The sequence below is a fragment of the Rhinolophus ferrumequinum genome, chromosome 23 (assembly GCF_004115265.2).
Source record: "Rhinolophus ferrumequinum isolate MPI-CBG mRhiFer1 chromosome 23, mRhiFer1_v1.p, whole genome shotgun sequence".
Taxonomy (NCBI): domain Eukaryota; kingdom Metazoa; phylum Chordata; class Mammalia; order Chiroptera; family Rhinolophidae; genus Rhinolophus; species Rhinolophus ferrumequinum.
The window spans coordinates 30,949,629-30,977,106 of NC_046306.1; the positions used below are offsets into that span (position 1 = coordinate 30,949,629).

A 27,478-nucleotide genomic window follows, 5' to 3' on the forward strand; every position below is an offset into this window, starting at 1 on the left:
TTCAATGACTCAACTAAACACTCAACTCAGCAGGGGAAATTTTATATATGTATATACAATCCATATATATCATATACTTACAGTACATATATATCATGCACACACACATACATATATATACATACGTACACATATGCAAATAAAGAATATCAGAAAACCAGCCGTGAGACAAATGTGTTTGCCCGAGACCGGATGTTAAAATGGAGTTAGAAGACTCGTCCCTTTCGGGTGTTCATAAAAGGCTAAAATACAAAGGTTTGCAGCAAAGCGCACCTCTCCTCCCACTCCCAGACGCCGGCCTCCTTCAGCCCTCCCCCACGGCACACTTCTCCCCGCCCCTCCAGGACACAGCTATTAAAAGCTGCTGACGTCAAAAGGGACGGCCATCTTTGATGAGGGCACAGCTCACGTTGCATTGAAGACGAAACCTCGGGGAGGTCAGGCGCTGTCTTTCCTTCCCTCCCTGCTCGGCGGCTCCTCCACACTCGCAACCTGCAGGGGCCGGGCGAACACCACCCTCTGGAGAAGCTAAGGTAAGGGCCCCACTCCCCAGGTCGTGGTTCTGGATCTGGATGACTGTATACCCGGAGGGGAGCACAGCTGGGCAGACCAAGTGAGCTTGGGCAAATACAAGAATTTGTGCACCTAGGGTGCGGTATTCAGTACGTGCGCGTCTGGCTAGACTCCCGCCTGGGGCTTTAGAAAGTATATTCGAGGTGAGCTGCTTGGGGAAGGGATGAATGGGGACCCTGCAGATGGAGCGATTGGGAGGAAGCGCAAGGAAGGATACGTACTGAATAATAACTTACTCTTTGGAAACTGTAGTGGGATCCTCTCTTCCATTTTGCGATGCAGTTTTCAGAGATGTTTAGGCTGCTTTTTTTTTTTCTGTAGACCGAAATAAGCCAACTCTGTCGTTCTGCTCCTATTATTATGACTGTTGACGTTAGGGCGCTATTACCCAGGGAAGAATTGGGGAGAAGGCAGGGTGTCGGCACTGGGGAGGCGAAAGGAGAAGGGGTTGTTCCCGCCTCGGGCAAGCTGGGCCGCAGAAGCGACAGCAGCCTCCATGCCCCACAGACTTGATTTATGCCGCCTGCTCCACGTCAACTGCAGGCTGGCGGGAGGCGGGCGGATCGTGCTGGGTGGGAGGGCTCTGCGGAGAGCTGGCGGAGGTGGTCTCGCCTTAGGGACTGCGGCGAACCGCACTCAGCACCCTGGACAGCAATACCGAGGGGCCGCACTGACACCCTCAATCTTTCAGCACGGCGGACAGCGGTCCGGCCGCGGCGTTGCATCTGTGGCAGAGATTCCTGACCAGGGCTAGATGTTCCGGGGCTGGAGGCCAAATTGCATCTCTGAGACCCTGGTCTCACAGAGACCCCTAACAGAGCAGACATAGAAGGAAGGAAGGAAAGAAGGGAGGAAGGAAGGAAGGAAAAGAAAAAAGGAAGGAAGGGAGGAAGGGGAGAAAAGAAAAGAAAAATAAATCCTACCCATAGGGACTCCTTTGCTGGCAATTGCCTGCTCCCATCCTGTCAGCTCCAGCAAAGCTTTAAAAAAAGTAGTAGTCTACTTGTAGAAATTTTCTGTGTTGCCCCTTCCCTTATTTTGCTAAGAAATAAACATATTTTGAAAAGATATGCATTTATTCTTGAGTCGGATATCAAGGGTTTTGTTTATTTTTGTTTTTAGCACATTGTAGATCTATCTACAGATCTTAGGTGGGCATGAGTGAGGTATATATGAAGATGCCATATGATTTGTTTATAAGAATTATATTTCTCCATATATATTTCTGTTTGATAAAAATAATGGGGTAGTTGAACTAAGCAGAATCAACTTTAAGAATGAACCCCTCTTCTTCTTCCTTCTCTTCCATCCTTGTAATTACGCATGAACCCAAGCACATCCCCACAAAAAAGACATTTCTACAAATTACAGGTCTTATGGGATGTAAATTTACTCTTTTTGGCTGTGGTTTCAGAGTGAGTGAAAGTAATTTCCACAGACATTGGTTATCTCAGTGATAGTTTCTGATTTGACAACTAAGACTGGTTTTCCTCAGGTGAACCCAACTATGTCCTTCAGGGTAATGCTGGTGAAAGGACCGTGGTGTTAGACTGAAACTGGACTCTGACATAAAGATCTACTGCAATTTCTATTACGGCACTGCGGGATTTTGCTGAGGTGGTGATAAGTAATTTAACCATTTTTTACTCTGAGACTTGGAGCCTCTCAGTGAACAAATTATCACAGGATATTTCCAGCCATTTGATATAGATAAAATTTGCATTAAAATACCAGAAGCAAAATTGTACTATTTGAGTAGTGTTAAATAAGAGTAACAGTGCCATATGTAAGAATATATACAACGTGTTGAAGAAATACTATCATGGTCCCCTGAAAAGCCTCAAAATAAGATCTTGGATTGTGTTTAGTTAGTCATAGCTCCAATCATTTACATACTAGAGGTGCTAAAATGCCCTGTCCACATAGACAGGGTACTTTCATTCCCAGCCATTGATTTTCGAAGGTTTTCAGTTTTATGGATAACCATGTGTTTCCACATAAATATATATCGATTTGTTGTTGTATGTGATGTAAAATTATTATTCAAGAGTATGGAACTGCATGGAAGAATTTTATAACTGTAATCTGCAGATGAAATAAACAACTGTGTTTTAGTGATGGGGAGAGGGGAGAAAAGATGGGTAGGAGTCTTCAAAAAGGCTTTGACTTTATGCTACATGTCCAGACAACTCTCTGCGTAGTTGCGTCAAATGAAAAAGCCTAGCACTGCTGGCATTACGTGCTTGGACATTAGTAATTACTGCTGGGTTTGTTTGCTGGTGGAAGACTGGAGTGGGGGGTGTGGAGGTAGAAGACTGCAGTGAAGCTGGCAAAGGGCACAGATCTGGGAGGAAGTGGCGATGTGCAAAATTATGGAGCTAATTCTGGAATAGCTTACTGAGAAATTAAAGGAAAAGATATTGAAGCATGAATTTAACATTTACTTTATTGATAAGCTTCAGGAAAAATGAAGAGACGTCCTATTTTAAATTTTAAAAATTCAGGGCAATACAGTGAGAAGGGGCAGGAGCAGATGGCCATAGGGATGCATCAGGAAACATTCCCACAGACCCTCTAATAGTACCTGCTTATTTGCTCACTGGCATTTTCTGAATTACCACCTTGACACTCAGAATACAAAACACTTTATAATTTTCTTAACCTCTCCATGTAAAATCTCCCAAGAATTCACAATTTTATTTTTACTTTGTTATAAACATGCACACCCACACATGCACAAACACAGTACAAGCTGCCCCTAATTAGCTTGTCTAAAGACATTCTTAAGCTCTAAGTGTTCACCCAAGTGATGGTTATCAACCAGCTGATGTTTCTGCCAGTAGCACCTCTTCCTGTAGCAGCTGGTCTTCAAGCAGAACATGTAGACTTTGATGATTAGTGGAAATGAGAGATAATTTGAGAAAAAGGTTGAGAGAGAAGGCATAAAGGATAAAATAGATAAATCTGCTTTTTAGACGGTGCATTAGGAATAAACTGTTTTTCTCACATTATGGAACTGCTTTACAATACTATAAAGATAAGAAAATTGGTGTTTTCAGCCTCAGTGCTAGATATGTTTCTGCAGTGTCATACCTTGTCAGCAGGGACCGACCTGATAGGAGGATATTGATCAATCAATCAGTGAGCACCAGATACATAAATGAACCCCGTGGAGGATATAAAGCCTCATGCTTAGATGGTCTTTGACCTCAATAAGTTTAGCTCTTGTAATCTTAAGGAAAACAATAAATAACAGAAATTAATAAATAATACCAGAATGAAAATGCAATAAAACAGTAGAAGAAAAATCACGAGAGAGTATATCATTATTTGCCAGTGAACATGACCAAAAGTAAGAAATGTAAATTCTGAGGGCCGCAATAATGCAGTATGATCTGAGAGTTAGGACTTGAGCTGGCTTTTTGGAGATTACAATGAGGTGAGGGAGGTATTCTACAACTAAGTACAAGTTACGGCATAGGCAGAACTACAAGTTAGGTAAGCCCAAGTTATGGTCAGCGAACCCAAAAAACGTTCATCCATTTGGAAGGAGTGTGAAGCTTGTACAGGGGAATATGTTGGAATGAAGAGTTGGAGCCTTCTGTGGAAGGCTTTGAATGCCAAGCTGAGGATTTGGTACTTTGTCCTCTACAGTTGATTTCTGAGCAGAAGCTGACATAACAAAGTAATCAGCTCCTTTTTAATATCTAGGAATTGCTATTGACAGAGTGGATTGAATTTGCATTCTTCCAGAAATAGAGGGCTGCAATTGATATCATAAGGGATGATTAATTTTTAAAAAGAATCAGTCCTCATTCAGGCATCTTTTATGATCACTCTTCAGGATACAGATAGATTTGTAAGTCTTGCCCAGAAGTTAATTGTAAGTTTCAATTTTCCATTACTGATTAAAACAAATTGTTCAAGACGAGCACTTACCAGAGAGATTGAAAAGTGGGTGAGGAATCTGGTGATGCGAGGTGCCCAGAGCATACACTTGAATAATAAACATGTGTACCCGTCTCTTGCACCCTCTGAGTAGTCTGCATTGTCAAATACACTGGCTGGAAAGATTTTTTTTAAAAAAATACCAGTTTTTCTGTGCATGTTTCATGCAATATGACACATAGAATAAGCCCCAAGTCGCTAAAAGTGAAAAAAAAACAAAAAAGATGCTGTGGTGAAAAATTTGGAAAACTAAGGTGAGGTGGGCATTATATCCTATTTTTCCCCCGACTATCATTGGTGACTTTGGCTGGTTACTCTCATTTAAGGGCTAGTTTAAACTATACCCTCTTCTTTTTTAATCTTGTACTCTCTCAGCAGAGCTTTAAAATTCCAAATGCTGACAGAACTGCTGAACCAAAATAGTTAATGGCTTTGTGTGGAGGAAGAAATAGCAACTGCAGAGATAAATCTTGTTGCTATTTCCATTCTGGCTCTGAAGTGTCAAGGGACTATCCTCATGTGTTCTTCCCCAGAATACTGGCAGAAGAGACATCCTTAAGAAAACGCTTTGATTTTCAAGCTGACTCCCTGGGAGAAATTTGGAGGTAGTGAGGTTTGATTCTTTAGGAGGAGGTCAGACTGACTGTGCAGAGGGCTTTCCAAATATCAAATGAGAGGGAGGGAAGAGAAGTGACATAGCACTGAGGAAGCAGGGCATGACGAGTGGAGAGTTTGAAAAAAATTAATCTTAGAAGTAAGAGACTTCAGAGAAATTGCCAGAGAACTCTGGCTGCCCTATGAACTCTTCAGAATTGCTATTATTGCTGTAAAGATTATAGCTACTCATTTTTACATAATTTTCTTCATAAAGATCTCAAAGCATTTTACCTAATATAAAAGTCCAAGCAGTTTCTGATTTCCAAATTAATGATGCAAACTAAACCATAGTGATATGAGTTTATATATAATATTAGATAACATTCAGTAAACCATAAATCTGATTTTGAAAGACATGTACCCAAAGCAGTGATTAATCAGAATAGGTTTGTGGGGGGAGAAGAGTGAGTCACTAGTTCTAAAAGCTTTTACCTGTACTAGCTCACTTAGTCCTCATAACAACCTTGTAGCCAAGGTACCATTATTATTCCCATTTTACAGATAGGGAAGCTGAGGCAGAGAAAGGCTAAGTAACATCACAGAGCAGAACCAGGATTTCAATGCAATCCTCTGACTCCAAAGACTAAGCTCTTAACTCTACCTCTTGCATCATCCACATTTTTCATATTTGTCAAATGAGACGCAGAGAACATACATGATTTTTTTGCACTATCTTCTCCCCCTCAGTTGGGCAGCAGAGTGTGATGGCAAGGATGCTGAGCGGGAGTCAGGACACCTGGTTCTAGATCTGAAGCAACTGCTTATAATTTCCTGTATTTGGAATCATACCATCTTTAAATAAGTCACTCATGCTTTGTTGAACTCAGTTCCTTCATCTGCAGAATGATAAAACTGGACTAATGTTTTCCAATATTCCTACCATTCAGAATTCAACGAAATCAGTGCTGAAAACCCTGGGTAATAGGTCTGGGTCCAGTGACCTGATAGTCTCAGGTGGCACCGCCTTAATACTGCCTTAGTTATTGACCTGACTTCCTCCACTATTGTAAGATCAATTACGTCCGCAGCCTCCTTCCTCCTCAATCGCTTTTTTTCTTTTCCTCAATAATTGTTTTGTCGTCATCTTGCTTCAGTCTGTCTGGTCAAATGTAAGAAATCCTGGCTCTTTCCTCAAAGCCATGATCTGAGTCATCACTGCTTTGGGGATCTCCATCCTTCTCAAGCAGATTTATTGCTCTCTGGCACAGACTATTTTTTACAACCTGGCTGAACTTTTTATCATTCTTTTTTTCCACCTAATTAACTATTTTTTATTTTTTTCTAGACCCCCTTTTGATCATCTCCTCTGTCTGACTTAAATGAATTTATTAACTGCTATTTCCTCACTCCTCCTTTTTCTTCCTTTGTCACTTTAGTAAAGGGAAAACAGAAGCTTTTATAGAATCTGTGAACTCTTAAGTACTTAAAAAGTAACATTTCCATATGACCTGAATCACACGATATTAGTTGCCAGCTCAAAAGCTAATCAAATCTGGAGGATGGGGGTGGGGTTTGGTAAAATAACATTTCAAAACAGTTTTAAGGACTAGGGTCAGAAGAGGAGGACGTTCGAAAGCCCTGGATATTTGAAGTTCAGAGGCTAGCAACTGTCGGTATGATATTAATGAAATACATAGTCATATGTAAATTAAATCCACATGTTTCAGAAAAGCCCTATTCCTGTTGCTACAACCCCATTTCTACTGCAGATTTCAGCATCTTTCCCAAAATAAAACATGATGTTGCAAGAGGAGATCCTACCTGATTTTCTTATTGCTGACTCACAAGAGGTTAGCATAAGTCGTGATTAGCTGATGATCAGAACACATCTGTATCTCCAAAAAGAGATGGGGGAAAATCCTGTTGAAAGGATTTGCCTTTAATGTCTCCTTTTAAATGCTTAACAACCATTCTAGCGAAACTCAAAGTGAATTGCAACGCCTGCACTGGATTGATGTTGAATGACAGCTGCATGAGATTTATGGATTGCTTTCTTAGGTCCGGAAAAATATATTTGATCCTCTTAGCTAATAAAGGAAGCCGAATTCTGATCCATGGGAAGGGAATACTGAAACAATTCATTTCCCTTGTCTTCTGCATTTAGGTTTTGTTGTTGATCTGATTTCATTCCCATTACCCAAAGATCGCATGTCTTAAATCTCATGCTTAAATTGAGAGTGCACTTTCTGCTGACTCACCTCATCTTGTCTTCCAAGGTGGTCCATTTTATGCTCGAAGAATAAGGTTATTTTCCTGTTAAAATGGTAGGTTCTATATGTTCCAGGCTTCCCCATCACTTCCTACATCCAAACTGGTCACAGATTTTCAGTTTGGGAGATGGCTTTTCATGTCTGCAGGCTTGAATTAGTGCTTTCTGTCCTTTACTGATAACAGCAGGTAAGCAAATGAAAGCCTTGTAGGTGCCCCGGTGAGGCCAGAGTCACCCTGCTCTCCTACCTCATTCCTATTTTAGCTCTGAGATTTCTTCAGGTTGGACAGAATTCCCTTTCCATGGAGAATCTCAGACCAAATTACCGATCTCCATTATTCATATACATTTTTTTGTACAGTTTCAAAGAATAATGATGACAAATTGCAGAACTGTAAATTAAATTTTCCTGCAGTTCGTCCAAGGCTGGTCTGACAGCTAGCTATAAGTAAATCACACTGCATCTTCTCCATTGATAAACAGAAAGCAGAGGGAAGTAAATACCAGTAATCCCTGCTAGAAAGAACACTAACAAATGCTTTCAATACGCATTAGTCTTGTGAAGTACATTTTCTTTTAATGGGCAATTCTATTATAACTTCACTATAACACTAGAAATCAAGATGGTGTTCCTGAATTAAGCCCGAGAAACTGCTGAATATATCTACTTCTTTCAATTCCAAGATGATTGTCCCTCTATTCCTCAAACATAAATCATCTGTTATTATGACACTCTTCGTTAATTAATTCATTCAACAAATATTATTTAGTATCTGTCATGTTTCCAGGAAAACGCTATACGGGTAACTGAACATAGAGCAGTAAATAAAATAGGTGTGTTTCTGCCCTCGACGCATTTTCCTGAGCGTTCCCTTTTGAGGTATTATTATTTTCGAAGACATGTTTCACATGAGGTCCCTTTTATAATCTAAGACGTTAACTCACCTTAGAAAGTAACTTGCTTCTCTATCCAAAATATGCAATCGATTAAAGGTTTCTACTGAGTGGTCAGTATCCACAGACAAGTTGCTACATCATAAACAGAATATATATTAAGAAACAGCCATCAAGGAACTTCGTAAATATCTTAGTTATGCCGTTATATAAATTTGTCTCTATTTACATGGCAATTAACTAGGATTTCACTAAAATTTCCCTTAAATACATGTCTATGTTCCAGTATCCCAGTCTACTGGGACTTCTCCCTATATAGACTTCTCCCTACATAGGCCATTTCCCACCACTCATAGTGAAAACAGGTCAAGCTTCAAGACACATGACACCTTCTAGGCTGGAAAACCTAGTCTCAACTCAAATTCAGGGAGCAATGTAAGAATAGGGTGACAGAAAGAAACAGAAGTTTCTTTTGCATGACAATACCTCCCAAGCCAATCCATTTACCCCCTCTGAAAACTCCCTACCATTAAATAAGACTCAAAGATTTAGGATCAATCTCCCAGGTGTTAGTCCCCCAACCACTGATTTTAGAAATTTACCTCTTCTTATCAATAAGCAATGTTTTCATCTCCCTTGTAAGATTTATCCCTTTGCTGTGTGACTATGTACTTATGTATTTCTATTCCCTAATAGACCATGAAAGTCTTTGAGAGCAAGGGCAAGATCTTAACCATCTTTGAATCCTCAGTGTCTATAACAGTGCTTGTCACATACCAGGTATACAGGAAATGAATGAGGGAATGGGGATATCCGTTACCCCTTTGCAGAGAAAAGAATTCTACCACATAAGTAATTCCTCCCTAATTGATCAAATGTTATGATCAGAACAACTCAGGAATGTAGATTCACCCTAAATATTGGAATAAAATTATGTCCCAAGGAAGTACTTTGATCCACCCCAACCAGCTGCCAACCTCTGGTAAATAATCTATTTTTGTGACCTGCTGCTATATCACCTATGAATCAGGGGTTAAAATGCTAATGAAGAATTAGAAGATTCTCCAGAAAAGCATTGCTAAAAACAAGTTTACATTCAGGGATGAAAAACCATTGCCTTTGAGTGATTAAAGTAAATTTCACATATAAAACCAAGCTATTTGGTATGTACGAAATACACAGTTAAATTCTTTACTTTTTACTAAGATGGAAAGGATATTTTTGATACTACTGACCACGTATCCACTGAGATATAGATGACAGTCCCCCGGGGATAGGTTGGCAGCTTAGGCCAACCCTTGCCTTCGGGGTCATATATTTATTACTGCTCTGTTAGAATTGCTGGCATGGTATATATAAGCTCTCCACATTGACTTTAAGTCTTCTTAGAAAGTGTCTTCCAAACACATCAATCTCTAACTTTTTTCAAACATCCAATGCCCTCTTACATAGGATAGAAAAATAAACCTAACTATGATAAATAAGTTAGTCCCATTTATCTTTTTAAAAAAAAAAAAAATATATATATATATATATATATATATATATAACAATTCCTTTATAGACCCATTTATCATTAAGAAACAGCCATCACCATCTGAACACTAAATGTTGCATTTCTTCCAGTTCTTTTCTTGAAACAAGTCTAAAACCACTGGTCAGTTACTCTGCACCCTACTGTCTCAGTTTAGAGTGAAGACATTACTTGACCACAAGAAAACAAGTAATTAACTTATTGAATGCCTATGGTATGCTCCACTGGACCCTTGGCATACATTATTTCATTCATGGCAACCTTAAAAGAGTTTGGAATTCTTGTCTTTCTGACTGAATATCCCAGTGAGTTACACATTGCGGTCTCCTAATAGAAAGCATGCTCCTGACACAGAACATGAGACAGCAAAATCCAATGAAGTCAGTCCTATAGGCTAAAAAGCCAGGTCAGATATGACAGTATGAGTGACCAGGAGAAACTAAATATCCAAACAAGCTTATTGAGCCCTGAATTGAGAGTCAGGTGACTGCATACTTAGCCCATCCGTGCCACTTCAGTTGTATGAGCCTGCCCGACTTACCTTAACTGACCCTTAGTTTTCCCATCTGTAAAAAGAAAGCAGTAGCTGCCATGCATGTGTCACAGGGTTGTCATGAGACCTAAAGGAGCTAATGTTAGTGAAGTATTGTTACCTCCACCATTCTGGGAGAGAGGAAGGATCTGTTGTTATCACGTTTCACTATCTGCCATTTGCCATGCCAGATTTCCAATGTTCTTTATTGCAGGTATGCTTTGTTTTCTCTTTATAATGTTGAGTTTGCTGAAAGAAACAACGGGCTTTGTATCATGTTGGGTTTTTTGTTTTGTTTTGTTTTGCTTTGTTTTTTAGCTTGAGTATCATGCATGGTAAAATGGCGGAAATGTGTCGATTGTCTTTGATCTTTCTATTTGAGGGAGGATTTTAAAAATGCCTTTGAATATCATCTCTGGGAATGGCCCATTCTCAGGATAATGTTTGGAGACTTGGTTATGGTTTAACTAAACACTGGTCCCCTCTTGCTTAATGCCTTGGGTTTCAAGGCCCTTAAGGAGTTAAATAAGATGATTTGCAAAATTTCCTGCTGTTCTTTAGCTTAAGAAAAAGAAATTTGCTATGAGCAATTTAGTGAACCATTATTAAAGTAACATCTGTTAGCTTCATTTTGTCTTCAGCTTTGTGATAAGGTTTATTGTTGCTGTTGGGGAGGTTTGGGTTTCTTATTAAATTTTGTGTGTGTGCATGTGAGTTTTTGTATGCACACATAACGTGAAAGCAAAGGGGTGTAAACACACCCCTTCATGGTGCAGCCAACTTTGGGTACACGATTCCTGCATGCATCACCTCATTCAAAACCTTTAGCTTTATTTATAAACCAATAAATATAGAACCTGCAAGTTACATGAACATCAAAATATTTGCCCACTTGCTGCTTTCACAGAATGATTCCTCTTCAAAGTTGGAAAAGGTTTCCAAAGCAATCCTGTATGCAACAATGACCTTAAACTCTGCTTTTGGGAGATTTCCTACAAACGTAGGCAAACAGGAGAGCTTGGGAAAAGTTTTTGAAACCCACACTATCTTTTGAGTGTCTACTATGTGATAGTTATTATATTACTGTCTATTGTAGTAAGTATTATATTTAATTTCTACAGCAACCTCCTGAATCATAGGTGTTATTTTCCACACTTGACTCAGGATACTGTTTGGTCGAGGTCCTACCAAAGATTCCAAGGTGCTAATTGGTCCCCTCTCCATGAATCAACTGATTCATAGACAGGAGTTAGAGGTGAAAATTGCAGGCTTTTTGTTAAAGCCTGATTGGAAAAAAAGAAAAACTGGGACCAGCAGCCAGAATCACAATAGTCCTAATCCAAGTCTAGACATTAGGACCCACCAAAGGAGAAAGGGCTACAGAGATATTTGTAATCAAACAGCACAACTAGAGTACCTTAGGTCCTACCTCCCTTCTCCAATAACCTTCCCAAGGTGCAGAACCTGCCTCAGGAGGGTTGCAGCTTGGAGGAGCAGCAAATGCCAGCTTGCTGTGGGGAGACTGATCGCAGAGAAAAAGCCCAGTGGGTGCTGAGCTAGGCTTGCTCATTGCCTAGTTCCCATCTCACAGAGCACTAAATTTGGGGTGGAAAGGGCAAATAAAGGAAGGTGTAGAGGGGATGGTGGAAGCTATCTTCGCAATACTGGTCTTCCCAAAGAGTGGCGGTTCCCATCTTAAGGGACAAGGTAGAAATTGATGAGTCTTTGAGAGGGAGAAAATGGTTCCTCCTTAGAGCTCCACACAGCTAATAAGAGAGAGAACTTGAGTTTGAATTTTAAGAGCAATGCTACTGAGCCTCCACAATCAATGACTCATTGTTCTAGGACGTTGATTCTCAAACTACGGTCTTTGGACCAGCAGTAGCAGCAGCATCCAGGGGTTTATTAGAAATGCAATTCTCAGGCCCTACCCCACACCTACTAAATTTCAAGCCCTAGGAGGGAGCCAGCGTGTTCTGTGTTTTCATCACTTCCAGGTGATTCTGATGCATGCTCAAGTTTGAGAACAAATGTCCTGGAGATCTTAGCAGCTCCTTCAAGTGTTCGCATTGATCTTAAACCAGGTCTGATGAGGATGTGGTGTTTCCACTGTTCTCTACCTTGCGAAAGCTGTGACTGGGAGAGAGAAAAGCTGTTCTGGGCCGCTGGATAGAAGTCTCTACTCACCCTGCTGACGGAGTAATAAAGATGCTATTGTTCATCAGAATGGATTTGAAAGATTAGGAAGATGAGTGTCTATAGAATAAGGACACTGGTCTTGGGAGAGGGACAGAGGGCTCCTTTGTTTTGCTTTTTGCCCCTGCAATAACGGATCTGGCTCCCGGAATCTCCCCCACTCCAAACTCATCAAAATTTAAAATCTCACCAAATGACACAACAAACCCTTTCTTCTTTCTAAAGTCCCAGCCTGCAGCCTCTGAAGGATACCAGAGAGGAAAGGTACCCACTGTGAAAAAGATAAAGCAGTTCTCATTGCTCCTTCTCTGGGCCCCTCAAGAAACTGCCTCAGGTGAAAGGAAGAGGCCTGGCCCCTTTTCATTCATTTGTGCAATTTGTTGTTTTCTGCCCTGGATCTGACCTCGGGAAAAGAATACTGATGGCTCACATCACCCTTCTTTTCTGCCCTCGTCTCATACAGAATCATAGATTTGGTTTGCTTAGGTAAACCTTACAAATGGCATTTTTTAAAAAAATGACAAATAACTAGGCCTAGAAATAAATTACTTACCAAAGTCGCAGGGTGAGCATTGCACCCAGGGCTCCTGACTCACAGTTCAGTTCTCTTTCTACTCCTTGTGTTGCTTTGCCACTTCTGCCTCCATCTCTTCCAAATTTTCTCTTCAGCACAGCTCCACACTCCAATCAGAAAAACTCTCTGTCTGTTGTTATCATTAGAGGTCTTTGGCCTCAAATGGTGACCCAATGTCTATAAAAGCAGGGTTCGAACATTCCTATAATTCTGAGCCTCCAGGTAGTTTCCTGAAAAAGTTAGCTATATTGCTTATGCCTATTTGGATTTTGTACATGACAGAAACCCAAACGTAAGTGGTTTAGGCAAAAATAAGGATTTATTGGCTCAAAAGATCTCAGTAAATGTTAAACAGTCAAACCACGAGAAGGACAGAGAGGTCACTGGGATTCAGAAACAACTCAAGCCCAGTGTTTAAACACTACTAAGGCTCTCTCTCTGCCACCTGTCCCTGCTTCTTTCATTACATTGATTTCACTTCTCTTGTTAAAAAGCCAGTTCCTCCCTCCACATACTAGAAACATGAACACCGAATTTGTACTTTCTGCACATCCACTATGGAAAAGGAACTGCCATTTGTTGTCCATACCCTATGCTCAAAAATCTCAGGGAAGGGTTCTGATTGGTCCAGCTTGGGCCAGGTGCCCAGCTTACACCAATAAATTGTGAGTGTGGAGTGTCATGAAAGAGTATGACTTACACGCTAGAACCACACAATGTAATTGGGGCTAGAACCAGTTTCAAGACAGACATAATACATCTTTGCTTCAAAAGCTTAGCATGATAACAAACCACAGGTAAAATCTATGTTGCTTTGGAAGAAGAAACGACTTGCCCTCAAGAACATAGAATAACATAACAAAAGTGAATAAAGATGGCTCTTTCACATCTTTCTGGGCTCAGACTTCCTGATTTTGTAGGATGTTCCCTTCTCATTATAATTCATTCATTAAATATTATTCATCAAATATTTGTTGTCCTCTACTATAATATGGACATTGTTCTAAGCATTGGGAATAAGCAGAGAACAAAGCCGATAAAGTTCTGCTCTTATAGAGCTTACACTGTAATGGAGAATGATACACAATATTGTGAATAAAATAATGCAGGATCGGGGATAGAGTGATTACCCAAGAGGGCAGAATGCAGATTTTCAAAGGGTCATGAGAAAGTTCCCTCGTGGTCTAGTGGTTAGGAGTCGGCGCTCTCACAAAGGGTCATGAGAGAATGCCTCTCTGAGAAGTGGCATTTGAGCAGAGACCAAATCATCTGAAGGCTCAATGATTATTATTTTCCATTCACTCTATACCTTTATCAGAACCTCAGCACTTGATTCCATCATTTATCAGCAATAAAAGTAAACTAGACCTTGGTCTGAGTAATATACATATGCTTTTCCGTTATCTTCTTATTTGTATCTAAGATTTCAAAATGTGGGGCACTTATAGCTCATGGTACAGTGTAAGAGGCTCCATGAAATCCAAACAGCCCACAGTGGCAGAAACAAAGGATAACTCTGGTCCAGTGTTTTCCTCTTCTGGCTCACTTTGCCTCCAATGTGCATGTTATGTGTATGGATATTCTGATGAGCTGGGGACACTTATGGCCTATGTTAGGCTGATGAACTGGAAAATGAGAGCCAAACCAAGGATCTTGGCTTAGGATAATTAACTAGGTGGTGGATTTCCCTTTAAGGCAACAAATTATACTTCCACGTTATTCTATAGCTACATAGGCTATATCCCATGTGGGCTTCATAAAAACTACGTGACCCAATGGGAAAAAAATATGAATGTAAGCCCTTGTCCCAGCCAACCATAATGAATTTGCCACAAATTTCTTGGACACAATAAAGGAGGGGAAAAGGGAGAGAAAAGGAAGGGGGAAGAAAGGGAAAACCTTCTGCTTCTGCATTCATTGACTTGAGCCCATCTGTCCATCAATCACCAAAAAGACCCAGTATAAAGCAAGTTATCTCTGGTCCAATGAGACGTTTAACATGAAAGGTTGGCATCTGATTGAATGATGGGATGCAGGGAGGCACACAGACCATAGAAGAAGAAGTGGGTGCAAAGATGCTACTAGGCTATAAGATCTTGTTTCTGGACCAGCAAATTCAGGTTCAAGGTCATGTTTTCATTCCACTTGCTCTGATCCCCACTTTCTCTAGCATTCCAGGAGTCTGATTTTTCTTTCTTTTGTTTTATTTATTTGAGCTTGTTTTCAACTTTGGTTTCTTGAATAAAGCTTTTGTGTATTATTAAATTAGAAATTAGTCTTCCACATTAGGGCTTGAGACTCACATGCGTGGCTCTTACGGTTTTTTTCCCTCCCAGCTTTACTAACAAGTCTGGCAAAATGGATCAGAGTTGTCCTCTGGGTGAAGTATGTGAGGATTCCTTGATCATTATTGAGATACCACTTTCAGATGCAATTAGCTGGTGACTTAAAAAAAAAGTGCCCTATATTCAGAGGCTGAATTTTTATCAGGTCACTTACCAAACAATTTTATTGATTCACACTGCATCTATTTAATTGATGCTTTTTTTTTTCCCAAATTGTTTCCCCTACTATGATCTAATTTTTAAACTTCATGACAACTCTGGACAGGAAGATGATAAAGAAACCATAACCATTTGCAGATATAAAAACGGGGACATAAGAAATTTGTCCTGGAAAGAGCACTTCTTTAGTCAATGGCAGAACCAGCTCAAGGAGGAAGGTTGACCAGATGTCTGATTTTGATCCTAATCCATAGACAAAAAATGTATGACTTCTAGGCTTAATACCATCCACAAACTTATATATTTTATTTGAGCAGTGCTGGATTTCCAGATATCTTAGATCTGAATGCTTTCAGGCAGGGCATTTCCTCTCCAATTTGCCCCAGAACCTAACACCGCATGTCTTTATGTACCTGGTCTCATTTACACATTTTTATTATCTTCATAGCCCCTATAGGCATTTGAGTTTGTTTCCACTGCCTACCAAAGTTTTGCATTCTTGATTGTTCTGTGATCTGCCAGAATCAGATACAACTAGAAGTTTCCTGGGTTATTTTGCCACAACTTTTTCTTACAGATGTCTTCATAAATTATGTCAATATTTTGAGAGACAAGATTGAGCAAATATGCACTAACTAGACTAATCAAGTTTTAATTTTTTACCTGAATAGAATTAGCTTTTTTATTTTTCCCATTGACCCTACTGGCAGTCTGGTAAAGCTTACGCAGAGTGATATTTTTAATGTATAAAATAAAATACATAGGATTTCATAGGAAACCAATTATACTGAAGTACAGTTATCAAAATATGTTTTTAATTTGTGATATAGTAATATATTGTCTTTTTAATTAAAGCCTTAAATAACAATATTTGGTGGTGAGGCTAATAACTACCATCATTCTCACCAAAGTAGTGGTGAGAACATTCGATATTTTGAGATACCTGAAACAACTGTAAAGTGACATGAAGACATCTGACATTTGCCCTGGTGATGCAGCAGGGTTTGAGTCTTCCTCCATCCCTCTCAGAGGTAAGGTAGGAGGAAGCCCGTGAAGTGGAGAGAGGAGTGGGTCTATATGTCATCCAGGCACGAATAATAGCTGGGAGACGGACGCAGTCATTTTTTGTTGTATAATAAATTACCCGAAAACTTAGTGTCCTGAATCAGCAACGATTCAATTTCTTACCGCTTGTGGTTCTGTGGGTTAACTAGGTGGTTCTTCAGTCAGTTGGTAGGCTGGCTGGGGTCTTGTTGGTCCGTGAAGGGTGGTCGGTGCTTCTTTGTGGCCAGGGCAACATGTCTCTCATCATCCAAAAACAGCAAGAGAAGGCAAGCCCCAATGCGTAAGGACTTTTCACATCTATTTAGGCCAGTTTTGCTCTTGTCCTATTGGCCAAATTCTCACATGGCCCAGCACGTAGTCGGTGTGGGAAGGCCCACCCAAGGTTATGAATACTGACAGATGAGTTACATAACCATTCTTGCAAAAAAAAAAAAAAAATACACGTCTACCACAGCTCCCACCAATCTTAGAAGCGTCAGTCAGCGAAATCCCCTTCGTGTACCATAGGCTCTGCCTGTCCATCCTGGGACTACATAATTTCCATTAAACTCCACAAACCAGGGAATTTAGACACGGATTAGTATTACCCTGGTGCTGTAGGCCTTCCAATTTCTTCCCCAGCCAAACTTGGAGCCTTGGAGTTTAAGTGTTAGATACCCTTGGGTTAAGAGGAACATACTGCATCTCTCCAAGATAAGCAGTCACAGACCCAGCTGTCTGCTCAATTCAGGGGAGAGTAAAAGGGAATTTTTTTTCTCTGAACATTGAGGATGAGTAATCTTTTTTGGATTCAATCTGGAAAAAAAACCATCAGCTTCTTATTGTTTTGTGATGATGTTTCTTTATATGAAATTTCGTTTGGGCTTGTCTTGGTGAAAGCAACTGTATTTGAAGATTTTTCTCTGTCCTTCCAGAAGTGCCCCTTGTTTAAGCAAACCTTGCTTTCTCCTCTAATTGCAAGAGCTCCCCATCATGGCAGAAACAATTCTCAGCCAACCCTCTGCCCAATGAGTGCCTTGGAAATGGGAACCCAAGGGAGGAGGCAGTGGAAAAAACCCTGAAGGCTTTCCAGCGGTGCTGCTGCGTCATGGAAAACAAGCCAGGCCCCTGCATGGGGCCTCGCAGCAGGCCCCACCAGAGCCTTCATCTTTATTCTTTCATAGATGAGCAGGGGATGTCTGACTCAGCCAGCTGTCCAGTCAGGCACTTCCAAAGAGCATCCTGAATCCTGGCTGTACAGTTTCTCAGCTCACTTCATCTGGAGCTCACCTGGCAGACCCCTGATGACCAGACCCTGTCCACTCCTTCAGATCGTTCACGAGCTTCAGGTTACTGAGCCACCAAAGGAAAAAAAAAGTGTAAGGTTGGGTCCTCCCAGACGCAGACCCTTGGAGAAGGATGTTTTATGTGAGAGGCGATCCCAGGAAGCACTGGTAGGTGAGCAGGGGAGGCAGATGAGATTGGAAGGAAGCCAATACAGGGGGCTTTAGTGTGCAGGTTACCACCCACTGGGACGCAGTCCTGGATTGCCCCCACTCCAAGGGCAAGGAATCCAGGGTATTTATGGGCCAATTCTTATTCCTCAGTGGCTAAGGGCTACTCCATGAGTTGTAAATTTGCACCCAGCCCTGTAGAAGGTGAAGTCTACTCCCAAGACTTGAAATCCCTAAGGCAGTGAGTGGTAGGTGCTTGCAGTAGAGACCCTCAGAATATACAGGAAAGGTGGGTGCCAAGGAGATACAGGTGGAGCTTCAAGAATGGCTCCTACAGTTTTGTAAACTGCCGTCCAGTCCAGGCATTCCAAGCATCATGCATATTCAGTGGGCTCCTACTGGGAACCATTTATTCAGCACCCATGTGACAGGCACTGAGCTAAGGTCTTTGCATTTATCATCTCATTTGACTCCCATGACAGCCTGCAGGGTATTATTAGTTTCAATTTACAGCTGAGAAAACCAAGATGCGTTGAGATTACATAAACTATCGTTAGTCCCTCAGCTTGAAAATGGAAGACCTGAGGTTGTCTCATCCAGATCCATCGTCAAGACTAAGTGCCATCCACTGTAATCACCACCCACTTAGGCGGGGATTCTGTTCTCCTGCTGATTTGAGAGAAAGCCCCGCCATGCCCAGCCCCCATACCACCATTTCTCCAGAATGCTACTCTCTCTTCTTTGTCTATCCTGTTCCTTTATCTGTTGTTCTCAAGTTGGCTACATGGAATCACCTTATGTACTTGTTGTGTTCCAAACTCTCTCTCAGGGCAGTGGGCTGTCCCTTATGTCCTCCAGGCCCCCTTTCCCTGGGCACTGTGACCACTTGCCTTACATCTTTGAATCTCTGTGTCCTTGAACATCCTCCAACTCACACCCACCCATGATCTGTGCTCCTTCATCTAGCGTCTGTGAACCAGATGCTTCGACAGGTCCTGCTGCTTTTAGTGCCCTGCTGAAGGAGTCAGAGAACCATCTCTTTGTGGCATCTCGTGACTTTAGAGTTGATTTCACGCAGGGGTCCCAAGCAAATGGAACTAAATGCTTTGTTTTTAAGCATCAGACCAAAATGTAAGTCCCGTTTACTGCTGTTAACACTTTAAAAATAAAGTGGCACAGGGTAAGGACGGAGAAGAGGAATACTTAATTCCAGCCTGCCAGCAGGGGAGTGGGAGGGAGGCGGCAGCTGCCATAGTCTCAGGGACGACCCCGCAGCAGTAAACACAGAACTTCAGCTTCCAGGTGACAAAAAAGTGTATATAAAAGGGAGCAGTGGGACACCAAACAATGCTGCACCGCCGAGTTTTAGAGAGAAATGTATCTGACTTCCTGAGACTCATACCATCATATTGAAAAACAGTATCCATAGAGCATCAATGCCAGTACCACCTCTGGTACCCTGAAGCCAGTGTCAGTGACCGGCTGATTCTCTCCATTCCTCCTAGGACAAAATAGAAAATAAAGTTGGAACTAAAAAACTAAAACAATGGGGCTGAGGTCTTTGATGGAAATGCTCTGGTGCAGATCAGAGAGTGTTTTATAGTTAAGTTTTGTACCATGGGTCCAAATAGACCATGCGATGGTAAAATCCAAAGTGTTTTAGTGGAGAAGGAAGAGTAGGGGGCCTTAGGTCATTCAGACCTAGCTTTGAAACCCATCTTAGATCCCAATTCTAGGTGCTGTGATCTACTCAGCATGCCGTGCCACCTCTGTGCCCCCATGTGTAGGTTTACATCCTGGAATTACGGAATACTGGAAGAAATGTTGCGAAGGCTCTAATTCAACCCCCTCATTCACAAGTAAGGACACTGTTATGACTGTTAAATTAGTGCTTGTTCAATAGAGCCCCCATGTTACCCCGCATACCCCTGAGCTTCCCCTACATAGAGGAGCAGAGGGAGACAAGTTGGGTAGAAGCCCTCTGATTTTGGAGAGACAGCACTGGGAACCCACAACGGCCTTTCTGGAACCCAGGATAGTGTATTCCCTATCTATTGCTGTGTAACGATATTATTGCAAACCCTGCGGCTTAAAGCAACACACATTTATTATCTCAGTTTCCATGGGTCATGCATCTGGGCACTGCATGGCAGGGCTGTTCTCAAGGTCTCACAGGCTGCCCTCCATGGGTCAGATGGGTCTGCATTCTCATCTGGAGCCTGAGAACTACTTCCAGGCTCATTAAAGTTATCGGCAGAGTTCAATTCCTTGCATGGAAGGACTGAGGGCCATTTCCTGGCTGGCTGTCAACCAGGGATCACCTTTGGTTCCTTGCCACATGACCCTCTTATTTTTGCAATAAGGGCCAGGTCCCCCTTTTAAGGGCTTTCACCTGATTAGGTCAGGCCCACCCCAGGATTCTCTCTTTTGATTATCTCAAAATCAACTGATTTTGGATCTTAATTACACATGCAACTTCCATTTACCTTTTCCATATAACATAACCTAATCACGGAGTGACATCCTGTCACATTCATAGGTTCCACCTATGCTCCAGAGGAGATTACAAACAGAGCTTATGTTCCAGGAGTGGGAACCTTGAGAGCTCTCCTAGAATCCTGCCTCCCACACTGGGGAAAGCCCAATTCTGCTTCCTTAAACCATCCACTTGCTCCAACCATAGAGGGCACCTGGATCCACACCACACAGAAGACTCCCAAATGAACATTTCTCAGCAGCCAGGCCTCGTTCTGAACTGGGTAATGTTGATATTTGCAGACCCACCTGCCAGCCTGAGTTGGAGCCTGCATGCATTTTCTGACTTGATTGCCTCAATCCACAATCATCGTTCCAGAAGAGCCAAGGCCCCCAGAGCCCTGGAAGAGCAGGCAGGGGGCTCTAGAGCATTGAACTTTCAGTGTTTGCCTGCTGTTAGCATCCTGGGGAGTGAGGCAGATAGCTTCAATCACTGTGGAGCCAGCAATCACTGCAGGCTTTGAGGGTCCCTGACATGAGCTCCAGAAACATGGCTGTAAAGCAGCTGCTGGGAGTAATAGGGATGCCCTGCAGCCTCGCTGAGCTTCCACGGAGCCAAACAACAGGGCTGGGTCTGCCTACCCACTCAAGGGAGGCCAGTGTGGGCTGTGGGGCCCTCGGCATCCTGAGCCCTGCCAATGCTGGGCTGCCTTGAGCCAAAAAGAGCAATGGAGGCCTTGGCCAGAAAGACAGGGATTGGGAGAGACCTTGAGGGAGCAGGCTGGCAGGTGGGGGACAACCAGGGGACAAGGTTGGCATCTTTGTTCAGACAGCCTGACAATGCCTCCTGGGCCTCAGAGGGCATGGGGTGGATTCCACACTGCAGCTCCACGTCATGCACAGTTGTAGTCTGCAGCACCCATCCATCCTCCCTCCCTCCTCCTGTCATTCACCACGTTTATTGAACATCTATTACATAAGTGGCCCTGGCCCTGCTCTAGGCACTGGGGAAGCAGGGGTGAACATGTTAGGCAAGATCTGCTCTTACGGAGATAACTTTTTAGTTGGAGGTAACAGACATAGAATAAACCAACAAACGGGAAAGAACAATACCAGATGGGGATGGGGCTGAGCAGGAGCTGAAAATAATGAGAGACAGGGGTCAGAAAGACCTCTGAGGAGAGGACAGGTAAGCTCACATGAGAACAAACGATCAGTCACGAGATGAGAGAGGAGACTATTTCAGAGAGTTGGGTACAGAGCTTGGAGGCAGGAGCAAGGTTGGTGTGTTTGCAGAACCGCAGGGGGCAGAAGTGGGTAGAAGAAAGGTGGTGTGAAATAAGGCTGGGGATGCAGGAAGGGCAAGATCGGCCGTGGCCTGGAGAGTTTGGCTTCTGTTTGAAGAGCAGGGGGAGGAAGGTTTTAAGAAGGGGATTGACATGATCTACTTTATCTTTTTTTTTTTCAAGTTTATTCTTTTTTTTCAAAGGATTTTTCTGTTTAATTTTTTTTTTTAAGTGTGTCTTTCCAGGACCCATCAGCTCCAAGTCAAGTAGTTGTTTCAATCTAGTTGTGGAGGGCACAGCTCGCAGTGGCCCACGTGGGAATCGGACCGGCAACCTTATTGTTAAGAGCACTGCGCTCTAACCAGCTGAGCTAACCGGACTGGATTGTAGTGGAGCAAAAAAGGAAACAGGGAGCCCACTAGGAAACAATCGCAGTTCGTGAGTGTGGTTACGGATGAAGAAATTCAGACCTTGAGAGGTGATGTGACTTACTAGGGGCTCCCAGCTAGACAGGGATGGTTAGTGGGTGAGCAGCATCAGACAGGGCCACTGGAGAGCCCTAACTACCTTGGTCCCACTGGGAGCAGGATACCAACTGTCAGGTTTTCTGGAGGCGCAAGTGATTCAGTGAGGAAGGATTCTCAGGTCAGCCCTCAGGAATGCAAGGCAAGAAAGGAGGGGGCGGGGGAAAGGGCCCAGCAAGAATGTGGTCTTAGCTGGTGACTAGCTTCATCCAGGTCCCACAAAGAGCTCCAGAGTGTAAACTGCACCACAGTTCATCCTGCGTTGAGGCAAGGAGGTAGCCCGCTATCAGTCTGTCACTGGCCAGCCTAAAGTGCAGGGGCGTGTAAACTCGTAGCCATCTTGGGGGAGGTGGCCCTGTCCACAAGGTCGGCTCAGGAGAAGTCACAGGTATAAACTGAGCCACAGCAAGCTCAGCACCTGTGGAATTGGCACACTTGCCAGTACAGAGTAACAGGGGTCTGGACTGGGCACCTCTACTATCCATTATAGTGGCCATGACTTTCCTGAGTGAGGGACAGGGGATGACTAGACTAGGAAGTGCCCTGATGCAAGAAAACGTTGGGGTCAGATTTTAAAAAATAAATTCAGTGAGCTAATCTGGGAGGTCTACTACAGGAGGAAGCGTTCATTACCACAGGTTCTCTTCAAAAAACCTTTCAATAGTCAGCTCCCATTATGCACTGAAAAATAGGAATTGATTTATGGGTATTCTATTCACCCAGCTTCTCCGGAATAAATTCACTGCCTACTGGAAGGTGTGAAAACCCAGGCACTGCATACTTAATAAAACAAAGCAGAAAGATGAGTAGCAGGCATTTGACCTGCAAGCCGGGAAATTCAAGGCTATGGGAACAATGAGTTCAGAGTTGCTCACAGACTAAGGGGATTTTTTTTTTTATGGGATAAATGAAGAAGTTATTTGGCTTTTTCAGCTTATTGGCTGTCTAGTGGTTGGTCTTCTTCGCTATTTGAATCAAGGTAGCTGAGTCAGAGGAATAAGGAAGTCCAGAAAGGACGTGAACAGACTTAGAATTTGGAGATTGACCAGTGACCTCTGCTGATTTCTGAGAAGAGCTATAAATTCTTGTAAGTTTAGGTTAAGTTTCCTTTACGCATCTATGTTGACCATCTCCATTTTGTTTCTGACATAAGTGACTCCATTTTAGAGTAGTTCTACAAAGATTATATCTGAATATCCATTTAGCTAAGGTAAAAGGATATTCAGGATAAATCCACCTATCCAGTACATTAGAGTGTCCCACCAAAATGATCTGATTCTGTTTCTGAGAGTAAACATGGACAATTGGCAAGGAGAGCTGTTCCAGAAAGAACAACTGCACTGTGATAGCAGAGAAGGAACCATAACCTCAAGAGTGTAACACCTCAATGAAGCTTCCCCTTGTGACTTTCTCAACTGTGTAGCTCTTAAGAATGTAGATCAATGGTTTCCAAAATTTGTCAGCACTTCGGAATCCCCTAGGATCTTATAAAATTCAAAAGCTCAGACCATATCCTAAACCAATCAAATCACTATTTCTGGGGGCATTTTTTTACTAAACTTTTTATTTTTGAATAATTTTAAGTTTGCATCAAAATTACAAAGATGATATTACTCTCACCCAGAGACGGTACAGCTCTCACCCAATTTCCCCCATTAACTCCTTCTATTATCAGGGTACATTTGTCACAATTAGGAAATCAACATTGGTCCCTTACTATTATTCAAACTCCAGATTTTATTTGGATTCCACCAGCATTTCCATTAGTATTCCCTTCCTGTTCCTGGATCCAATCCAGGTAGCACGTTGCATTAGTTGTTATGTCTCCCCGATCTCCTTGGTCTGTGACAGTTTTTCCATCTCTTTTTGTTTTTCTGGACCTTTATAGTCTTGAGAAGCTTTTGCCAGGTACCCTGTAGAATGACCCCCAATCTGAGTTTGTCCTCTGTTGTTTTTTTCTTTTATCATTATACTGGGGTTATGGGTTTTTGGAGGGAATATAGCAGAAGTGAAGTGCCTACTCGTCACCTCACGTCACGCAGTACAGCAAATCCAGATAATATCATATGGGTGATGTTATACTTCACTACTTGCCCTAGGTAGTGTTTGCCATGTCTCTAAAAAAAGTTACTATTTTTCCTATTCCATATGCTGATATTTGGAAACGTGTCAATGAATTTAGCCCACCCTCCCAGGGCTGTGTGTGTTTGTGTGTAGGGAGGTGGTAATCAAGCACCACCTACAGGCAAAAAGCTGAAGGGCACATTTTCATGGCCACCATACTGTCCCAATCTCTGCCTTAGTTCCCAGTCACCATTACACACACTTTCTCAAATGATCCAGGACTTCACATCCTCCTCAGATCCTCTGGAATTAAACCAGCACATCTGGCTATGTTACCTTGGGCAGGTTCTTTAGTCCCCTCTAAGCCTCAGTTTCCTCATCTGAGAAATGGGTATCAATAGAGCATCTATTTCTAAGAGTTATTGCAAAGATTAAATTAGATAATGCCTACAAAGTTTTGACTGCAGTGCTACACAGCAAACATTCCGTAAATTTTAATTACCAATAGTAGTAATAATAGTTGTAGTAATAATGCCTTTCTTACCCCAACCTTGTGTATCAGATCTCTAGTACCACAATAATTCATCTTAATGACATAAAACAATAAGTTGGAATTTACATTTGAGAGGGATATATTAAACAATTTATTTTACAATGAGTTTATTAATTAAATGAACATGTATTTAGCACTTCCTATATGGCAGGCACTTTTGTAGTCACATTCACAAATATTAACCTATGACATAGGAACCATTGTTATTCCCATTTCACTGATAAGGAAACTGAGGCAGAGTGAGGTTAAACATCTTACCTGAAGGCACACGGCCATTGAGTTGGCAGAGCCAGGATTTGAACTGAAACATCTGCCTTTGGAGTCCATGCACATAACCACTGCTCTACACCAAGTGGTGCAAATAAGGAAAGGGGGCTTGGCCTGATCAGGGCAGGAAAGCCCAGAAGGAAAAACATGTGTGAAATCTTAGGTAAGCTTATACCAGGCAAGTAGGGGACAGGGGATAGAGGAAGGAGAACAAGGGTGTTTGGGAAAATTAAGGCGCCTCCTGGTTCCCCGCAAAGCCAACTGACATTAGGTATCCTCCCCATGGGAAACCTCTCTGTCACTTTCTCTCTTGCTTCCTCAATTTCTGAATGTGCCCTTGGGAAAATTTAGTTGGTCTTTTATTTTAGGGAGATTGGAGGGGGTAGGACCCCTCTTTCAATAACTGGGACTTATGATCAGCATAAAAGAATTTGGACCATTCGAAATACATATTCATGCTTTGTCTTCCACACTTAAGAAAATCAATTCGCCCTCCTTTTCTATGTCAGGAGTTTGGTGTTGCAAAGGAAGTTCCTGACTGTGAGAATTTAGATTAGCCATCAAATTATGTTTCGGGAGAATGAATGTTCATCTGAATCGTGGAATCTAAAAAAAGTACTGTTTCCTAGATAGTGTGGGTGTCAAAGTAATGCATGCAGGTCCTCACCTTGGATGTGTGCCCAGATCCATATTCTTGCACCTGAACTCAACTATACACTTCTTGGTGACAGGAGTGCTAGCTTATCCACACAATGAAAATTCCCATACAGTAAGTGCTCGATATATGTTTTTAAATGAATTTATAATTAAATAGACTCATGGTAAAATGCTGTGACTTACTTATATATTTTGTATTTGAAACTGCATCCAAATTCGATACTTCAAGAACACACATAAATCATAAGCTATGTCCTTTCCTTTGTTTCAACTTGTCCCCATATAAAATCATCTTTCTGCTTCCAAACTTGGCAAGGAATAAAAGTATGTTAATTCACATCATGACTGAAATTTTAAAGGGACCCTTTACCGACATCTGAGACTTTGAAGCTGAGTGCCCTTCAGTCCAGGTAGCGAGTGTCCTCGAGTGTTAGCGTTGTTCACTGGAGCTCATTGGAATTCATCTTATGCTTGAATATGTGGGCTCCACTTTTGTCTGGAGCCTTCTGGGAAAACCCAGTATTCCAGACGTTTCACTGGGCACGTATTGTTCTGAGCTGATTCTGAGCCATTGTATTTCAAAGAGTCTCACATTGAATTTTCCGGGTTTAGAGCAAAAGTAAGGATGGTGGGCACGTGTGTTCTATGCTCATCTGTATACATGTATGTGGGGTGGGGGTATTAGATGGAAGGAAAGAGATCAAAGGAGCTGAACTATATATTGAGAGGGAGAGCAAATTGTACTTTGAAGAGTCTCCTTATCAGTGAGGACTGGATGATCATTTGAGCCCAGGAAATTCTGATGTTTTGTTAAATCATCTTTAGAGAAGAATAGAGGCAAGCCACGTTGACAATGGCAGGTGGGGGAGGGTGTGATTTTTCCACCTGTCATGCCCAGAATCTCCATCAATACCCTAGTTGTCCCCCACCCACAGAACTACATGCATTCTGGGAAAACTCACTTTCCAGACAAGTCTCCTAAAATTCCTACCAAATTGCCACTTTTAAGCTGTAAAGAATTTCCTGGAACCCTTGAAACCCAGAAAGAAGAGACGTGCTGAGAGTGGCCCTTTAAGTGGAATGATGGGGACAGAAGAGGAGAATATATACTGTAACTAATATTCATTCTCTAGGATTATTCACTGGCCCCAGGTGCGACATACCTGTTGGGATTCACATGTTAGTCAGACCGAGTATTTGTTGACCATCTGCCATGTCCCAGGCACTGTTCTAACGTAAGGGTTAGCGGTGGGTACTCTGGCTTTAGACCGAGGGGGAAGCTATTTAACCTTCCGGTTCCTCAGTTTCTTCCTGTAGAGAACAGGTGCGATGATAATAGGATTGTTACGGGACTTAGCACACATGAAGAGGTCAGACACTGCCTATGTGAGCCAGCTGTGTGTTAACTGTGGTGTTCTCGGCGCTCAGAACGGACTAGTTCATCTAATTAAAACCCATAAGGCCCAAAAGTTAGAAAAGAATAGGCAATTTCTCAATGGCTAAGGCAAGGCTCTTTCTTACTCCCTCAAGCTG

General features: G+C 42.1%; 1 protein-coding gene across 2 annotated transcripts in view; it reads left to right on the forward strand.

Moving 5' to 3' along the window:
* Positions 1-382: 382 nt before the first annotated feature.
* SNAP25 (synaptosome associated protein 25) overlaps positions 383-27,478 on the forward strand; it is an 80,167-nt gene continuing 53,071 nt past the window's right edge. Inside the window, exon 1 of one of the 2 annotated variants that reach the window (XM_033094651.1) lies at positions 383-533. The gene's annotated coding sequence lies outside the window, so the exon portion shown is untranslated. The remainder of the gene's footprint in view (positions 534-27,478) is intronic. The other variant, XM_033094650.1, reaches the window with a different exon arrangement.